Source organism: Pinus tabuliformis, chromosome 8, assembly GCF_031772625.1.
Source record: "Pinus tabuliformis cultivar Carrire ecotype Pingquan chromosome 8, CPIR1, whole genome shotgun sequence".
Lineage (NCBI taxonomy): Eukaryota > Viridiplantae > Streptophyta > Pinopsida > Pinales > Pinaceae > Pinus > Pinus tabuliformis.
Window position 1 is genome coordinate 205,298,327 of NC_142294.1, and position 8,748 is coordinate 205,307,074.

The following is an 8,748-nucleotide window of genomic DNA, read 5'->3' on the forward strand; positions in this document are numbered from 1 at the left end:
GTATTCCGGCATCGTAAAGCCTGGTAACTGTTGTCCTCATTGATGGTTGGGTGATTCCTCCACTTTGAGACGATGAGTGCCAGTACGGACTTGTGCTCCCACGTACCGTCGAGTATATATTGGGAGACCCCTATAGGCTTAAATCCATTATCCATAGGAAGCCGTGTCGGCCGCCCTACTGATCGCAATGCACCGAACACAGCATTCGGGAAGATTGACTGCCGTACCGTAAAAAGTATTCTGCAGTTTTGTGATTGGTTTGGTACTCCCTCTACCTAGACCTCCAGAGCAGTCCCTTTCGTTCCTTTTCAGACTCCTTAACGGAAAAGGTCCATCTGAGCACTTGTCACTTCAGGCTCATTAAAAATCGAAGGAGACTAGAGTCATCTTTTGTTTTTTCTCGACTCTTAAAAACTGAAAAAACAAGTTGTGTCAAAGCGTGTTAAAATTTATTTTAAACGGAATATTCATACCCCTTTCCTACGTTGATCTTGGGTTGAGAAAATGGAGCCTACCAACCAAGGAATTCCCCTTGGTGGAAATCCTAGTCCCTTCTCCTCTTGGGGAGATATTGGTGCGCCCCATATGGCCACATTGTTGCTTCCAGGACTGACAATTGGTTTGCCCATATGGCTCTTCTCAACCTCTGTCGTTCAGAACACCACTATTCCTGAACAATCGAATCAGCAATTAGACGAGTCCAGAGTTGCCCACCTGCCTTCTACTTCCTCTAATTCTTCCTCTCCTCCTTCCTCTTTGCTTGATGGAGCTGGTAAAGCTAAAAGCCAAGTTCCTAAGGAGAAGAAGGAAAAGAAGAAGAAAGAGAAGAAGAAGAAGGAGCCAAAGCCGAATGGGGGAAAACGAGTGTCGTCTAACGAAAATCCACACACTGCACCGACTAGGCCTAAATCGCCATGTGTCATTTGCAAAGGAGACCACTTTCACAGAGATTGTCCTTGCATCCCCCGGATACTAAGGGACTGGTCTCCTCGTTTGCACAACCCGGTGTCGTCAACCTCTGATGATCATGTTGAAAGCACACCGTCAACTAGTGAAAGTGAAGCCCCAGGACAAAAAGGGAAAGCTAGATTTCCTTGTAAACTGTGCGAAGGCAATCATGCCATCCACCGTTGTCCCTTCTTAGACGAAGCTAAAAGAGTTTTGGATGATCGTCCGATTTCACCGTTACGACTTCCTCCTGGATATAAAAAACTCTTGCCGAGTCCGTCACTAGTTGAGAATCCGGCTGGCCCACCCAGGTGGTCGGCTGAAGCACCTATCATTGAAGATAAACCAACTGAATCCATACCAGACGAAAGTCAAAAGGCCGAAGCGGCAGTTGACCCGGTCTTGCCTTCAGAGGTTTCATCTTCAGATGATACAGTCACTGAAGAGAACAAGGATGACACCGTCCAAATTCTCTTCATAAACACAGACTCCGACGAACATGGGGGCAATCTACCCGTTCCTTTACCGCAGGAAGGAAGTTCGTCAGAGCCGTACCCGGCCGTCTATTCGGTCCCACCTCCAAGCAACCTAGTTGTATCCTTCGACTGGAATCAACTAGGCATACCCCGTTTACCAACAAGTGTACCATTCCGAATTATCGTTCAAATATATAGAATGGTCATGGTTGGTACCATCATAGATGAGGGGGCTTCTGTGAGTATCCTTTCCTCTACTGCTTGGAAAGCGCTTGTTCACCATCGCTTTTGCCTGAGATGAGAAATCTGACAGGCTTTGATAAAGGAACTAGTCGACCTTTAGGGATCCTTCCCGATGTGCCCATAACATTGAGAAGGAAAACAGTTCGCATGAACGTAATGGTAGTTCAAGGACCCTTGGATTATAACCTACTCCTTGGACGAGACTATATTTATTGCATGGAATCAATTGTCTCCTCACTCTTTAGAGTGATGTGTTTTCCGCACGAAGGAAGAGTGGTCAAGCTCGTGGACCAGCTTTCATTTCCCGGATCACGCATAGAAAATAGTCATATACCGTCCCTAAATGGTCTTTTCACACAAGAAATGTCTCAATTTCCAGTCCGTCCTCCCGATGAGCGCGAGTAATTCGGAGGGATATGACTGAAACCCAGGGGGCATGCGTCCTGGTCTGCTTCGGCAGGAAAACTTCGGGTATAGGGTAGGTTTCCGCGGGAGAATATGACTAGTCTGTACCCCGTCCGTGATTGGAAGAGGGGTTATTCTAGAATAAGATTCTCTTGTCAAAGTTATGTGAGTTGGCGGGCATCGTCACTCACCTTTTTTTATTTCGAGAAACATCGCCGAAGAAGTGTTTTGTTTACGCCGTAAATAGAACAATCTTTGGGTAACCTGTAAGAGGTAGGCCTCTCTCGGTAAAACAAATGTTTTGGCGGAAAGAAGTAGAGGTAACCTTGAAACTCTGTTTTATACCTGGGGGCATGCAAACCTTTTGGAGTGCAAGCAAAGAGCGATTATTTATCCGTTTTTTGGATTAGTCGTTTCCTAACTTGCATAAAGAAAGGATATGGGGCAACACTCGAAAAGTTGCCGTTTTTATATGAGACATTCTTATCATATGACTGGATTAATCGAGCAGTGTTTACCGCGAGGTTCAAGCTCGTTAAAAAATAAACCCGGATCAAGCAAATGTTTCCACCTGCGTTTAAGCTCGTTAAAAAATGAACTATCCCCTGGTAAATAACCACCGTGAATGTAGCACTTCAGCCATTAAAGCCTTGGTCGTGTTTGCACCGTCACCTCCACTTTTTCATTGGCCGATCATTCACCTCCATTTGATTGTTTACCCATTTTGAGGAACAGCTGCGAAGAGTGATTTCACTAGCCATCCTTGTGACACTGTCGTGATTGGAAAATTCCAAACCTTACCTGGAATCAGCTGCTACCCATTTTATCACTCGTTCCTCAAAAGACGAGTCTTCTTTAAGCTCTTTTCTGACTCGTAAAATATGAAAAGATTGCCGAGTTCTGGCCTTCCAGCTCGTTAAAGCGACGAGAAGTGCTATCCCTCCTCTATATTTTAATCTTTTTGGACCTGAGGGATTATTGCACAAAAAGATCGAGCGCTTGTTTTGTTCGGCTCGTTAAAGCGATCGAAAATTCATCCCTTCTGTATTGTTTTATACTTTTTCGGACTTAAGGGATTAGATGACGAAAAAGGAATTTTGGAGTTACCTTTACGTACATTTTCAGACTCTCTAAAAATGAAAAGGACCGAGTTATCTTTGTCGTTAAACTCGTTAAAAAGATTAATAGCGACAAACTTGTCTTTAGACGAGAACGAGTTTCACTATCGCTAGGCTCGTTAAAACATAGCGATGGGTTTGCCCGAAGGGCAAATTATAGAACAAGCATATGTTATCCTCCTCAAGCTTGACAAAAATAAAGAGGTACTGGTAAGCAATGACTGGGGAAAAATTGGGAAGAAAACTCAAAGAATCTTTATTGGTAGCAAGTCGCTCTTGAATATGACACTTCCACTTCGTGCCCGAGTCGGGTTGGGTTGTTTCATTCACCGGCCACATCGCCATGGTTTCACCATACCATCCACATTTGGGGTTAATGCTACCAATCCATCACATAAGTTTCGCCGACATGTTCAAGAGAAGTCATCCAGAAAGGCCACCTGTGTCCTGCCCACTACCATACATTATACTCCATTCTTTCATGACCGCCACCCTGAACCATATATCATCAGATCGTTTTCACCTCCATCAAAATCATTTGCTCCATTCCGTGTCATTGATGTGGGATTCATTAAGGCCCTCCTATGACGGATCACTTCTTGTCGACATCAGCTCATTATCCAAGAAGTTGGTCTAGGAACACCCCATTCAGTACTTTGAAGCTTGCATGCCTCAATGGCAAGTTTCTCACTTCCGGCGACAGGTTTACATCAATGACCTTCGACCGAAATATTTTGCGTGGTGTTCGACGCCAAGTCCTTTATTCACACCACGTGAATTGTACTACAGTACCTTGAGGATCATTATCATTATCGGTGATTCCTCTCGCACTTGTTAACGGTTTACATCATTGACTGGTAATCAAGCGATGTCTTTCCATGTTCGACTTCAAAACATTTCTCACATGGATCAACTTGTAGTTCGAGTGAAGATCCGATGAGATTGAAGACCCCGGATCTAGTTTCATCCATCCGGGCTGCGATATATATTCAGGAAAATAAAGACATTGAAATGTACAACATTGCAGCACAGATAATCATCTTACCAAAAGGATGATGGCTCTATCAGAATCATCAGTCTACCATCAGACGATTGTCTATCCTATGTACATGAAAATGAATTTATAAAGCTGAGCATGGAAATGCCCGCCTCAGCTAGATCATGAAAACAGTATGAAGATAATGTATTGTATTGTATCTTATTACAGGTCTCCTCCCAGCATTGAAAGAACTTCGGATCCTCCTAATAAAGAATTTCACCCGATAAACGGCCTCATACTTTAGGGGGCAACTGTTATAGACATTTTTGTGCCTTACAGCTCTAAGCATGAAATGTCCATAAACCAAGGGCTCCTAAGTCCCTAAAAGTGTTGTTCTAACTCCTAAAGGAACAAGGTCAACAAATTACAGCTTCTCCTAGAAGTTCTCCACTAGAAACTGCTCAGAATAAGTCAAATCAGGATCATTTCAGCTGCTCCACTAGCCAAGTGCATTGCATAGCACCTAAATCCACTAGCTAGGTGCGTTGCAACGCACCTAAATGCACTACCAGGGTGCGTTGAGTGGGAAATTACAAATGGTAGTGTCATTCCGCGAGGTGGAGAGACAATGGAAGCTTCCAGAATCTTCTCCTATGACACTTGCCTCACTGAATTCGACCAAGGATGAGTAAGAGGCCTTCAGTCTCCAAGTGGAAGCAAGAACTGACAAAGAGAAGCCACTAATCAAATCATGAGCTGACTCATCCTCCTTGCATACATCTATATATGGATCCCTCATCCCAAAGATCCAGAGGCTGGAATTTTGCACATTGTAAGGAATTGTTGTTGGTTTTGAGATACATATCAGAGAATTGGGTGATCTATGCTTTGTTGGGGTTGAAGAAGGGACTTCTTTGCCGGGAGGTTGATGCTGGGTTAGGAATCATCGGTTGTAACTCCTCCTGGATCTTCTTGTATATCAATAAAAACTATCTGAGTTTCTTCTCCATGCTTTTGTATCATTGATGCTTGTTACATTTGTATGGCTAACTTAAATCTGATCCTAAGTTATTTATGAATATAAATCCATGTCTTTGTATAATTTATGAATCTGCGCCATGGAAGAGGGGCAGATTCTGGAACAGCTGAAGCTGAACTGTCATGAGAAGCAGGTGAACTGTCATCAATGAATCCAGCACTCTGAAACTGAATGGGCTTTGAGTAGTCTGGAATATGAAAGGACAAGTCCTTGTCATATCCAAGACCAATTCTGTGCTTATTGTGGACAAGCTGTTCCCAAGGTCTGATGATGGGCTTGGGAAGTGCAGACTGAGTTTCTGCATCTGCATATACAACTGCTACTTTATTTGAATGAACTGTAACATTATTAACATGCTGTTGATGGGTGGTTGTCTCAACGTTCTGAACAAAAACAGGTTCAGAATGATGTCTATGTAGCTCTTCTTGCTGTAGATGTGATTCAAGCTGCAAAAAATCAATCTTTTCCTGGGCATTATATAAGCATGTCTGAATTTCTGAGAGAGATCCTTTGCTGATTTTTAATGTGTCATCAACAGTAGATTGTATAAGAGTTTTCATGAACTCTAATACTTCACTGATTCTGGCCATGTGTCTTAATGTAGAAAAATAATATCTACTCACAATACACAGCAATATCCTTTATAAATGTCAGCAAATGATCAGTGTGCAGCATAAAAGATTACAATCAGCTCACCAAAATCTTTATGAAGCAGTTGAATCAAGGAAACAATGCACTATAATGAGTTTTAAGTACAATGCCACAATTAGGGCAGCAACAACTGCAAACTTGCTTGGATCCTTCAAATACTCCTTCCCTTTTGAATCAGAAATGATGGCTAACAAAACTTCAACAATTATAACACTGTCATGGACAGGACTTGAATGTTCATATGCCTTGACTGGGGTACGAATCAGTATCCTCTGATCTTGCCACTTTCTTCAAAGAAAACAATAGTCCACTTCAATATTTGAGATACCAGATTTGCATGATATATAGTATAGAAACAGTGAGGTTAAATGTGTATAGAAACAGTGACATAAATGTATACAACACCAAGAATAAAGTGATGACTTCTCTACTCCAAAGTCTGCTGTTAATTAGAGTTGTTCATCATGGGATAGGAGAAAACCCATATCAAATGCCAGGAGGTATTACAGGATTTCTGTTTTACTAAACACACTTACAACGCCAACACAATAATATGAATCCAAGCTCAATGCACATGTTATATATATATATATATATATATATATATATATATATATATATATATATATATATATATATATATATATATATATATATCGGTCGGCTTCCCAAAGCAGTTTTGGAAGATAATGAAATTATTCCCTGAGCGAATTTAAAATACCTGGTCCTCCGCTGAGTTTGAACTCCTACAGTTTCATTTCAACTTACAAATTTTCGACAGCTACACCGCTCACGTTTCACTGCACTAAGCCTCTTTGAAGAAATCTGAGATACCTATGATAATCCAACCTCCACGCTCCATGAATTTATCGCTTTGGAGAACTCATTAAACATGCTTTCACGCTTCCAACTTTCTGCTATTTTTATTCCACGAGACAAGACTTGAATATATGAATACTTTGACCCCCGTTGAAACACAGCTTACAACAGAGCAGCAAGTCCTGTTGTGTACATAGTTGCCACGACCATTAGTGCTGGAACTAGTGTGCCTCGTTGTGTACCTGAGTTCCACCAAGAAGACTAATCGAAATCACGAGAACAGCGAAAGAGAATATGCGATAGAAGAACAATAGTCGATGTGCACCTATCAAAACCCGCAATTGGTTGTCATTCACCCGTTGGACCACCCCTCCTGAAATAACCGTCAATCAATAAAGAAATGCTCTCTCGGTGATTTCGCATCACTCAAACTAGGCGCCAACAAGGGTTGGTTCTGCCCCCAAGTTGTCGATTATTCAGAGAGCACTATCTCACTTAGTAGTATAGCCTCTATGCCCTTTCTAGCCCATACAACTCGTAGAACTACTCAATATCGATCAGAATATCTAACCCCAGTTCATTTTGCTACTAACAAGAGAGAAAGGATAGCCTGGCTTGTCATCTGATCCAGTGATGCATGCAAAGTGGGGTTAACGGGTCAACCGAGAATCATAGCCAATGCATTGCCAACGAGTCATATAACCAACCAATCACCTTGCTGATTCACCTGCTCGGTTCAATCAGAAATGGAAATAAACATAACTATATATATATATATTTTTACGAGAATGTTTAGACCATCAACCACTCATACTGCCTTTACGACTACCTATAGATAGGAACAGTGGCACTTCTTTTCTGGTTTCAACATGGAAAATTCTTTTATGTTTCGAGTGACTGTTGGATGATCCTTCTTACATGTGTTACATATATAACAAACGATTACTGCCTGCTGCAAAATATCAAGGTCCTCTTTTGATGTGTGTACATGCTTTGTATAGAGCACAAACGGTGAGTAACACCAATCAAAAAAAATTTACAGGGAGATAAAGAGAAAACTGTGACGCTTAATTAAAATGAATGCCATTAAAATTTCTGACTGTGAGTAACAGAACGTTCCAGCGATTCATTTCTAAAAGGTAACGGGCAACCTCATAATTCTCAGGACAATCCTCATACTCCACATGGAATTGTAGCAGACCACAGGTAATGGCAGGCACTCAACGCATTCAAACAGGTGGTTAGACAGCGCAACAGAAGAGCAGGAGAATAATGTCGGACCAGCGTTCAAATGTCAGGTTTGTATGGAGCATAGCGCAGGGAATATAAATAGAATATGGCAGAAAACGGTTATAGAGAGTGCACAGAGCGTAGGAAAGAATATGGTGCAGAATGAGGAATACAAAGCTCAATAAAGTGGCAATTCTGATCAACTCTGATTAGTAGAAAGACAGAACTGACATGTCTGACATGTAGGTAGAGACCACAAAACAAGTGGCTCAAATATGAGCAGGGCCAGAATTCGCCTGCTCTGATACCATGTTAAACACACATGGACAGAAAAGAAAGATATGAAAGATAAATCATGTGATGCATTTTTTATTAACAATAGATATACATTTATAGTACAAATATGTGACTCTTGGGTTTCAGATCCCAAGGTCTCTTGGACTGCTTAGTCTTTTCGGTTTCCACACTAACCCTTTAGGATTAGGTGTCCAACATTCCCCCCCTTAATCCGAAGGGTTATGTATGAGTCCAAGAAGAGAGCTGTAATACAAAATGTGCAAAAATGCATGGCAGCACTAGGTTGAATGTGCTCTATGAAATGTTGGTATAAAGGGCGGTGGTTTAAGGATGACCACCAACACTGGAACGCTTAGTGCAGTTCCCGGAACTCTTCCAAAACTGGCAAGAAACTGTAGTTTTCTACTAGAGGAAGTGTTCTCAATATGTGATGGTTTAAGGATGACCAACAACTCTGGAATGCTTAATGCAATTCCTGGAACTCTTCCAAAACTGGCAAGAAACTGAAGTCTTCTGCTAGAGGAAGTGTTCTTAATCTGTTTA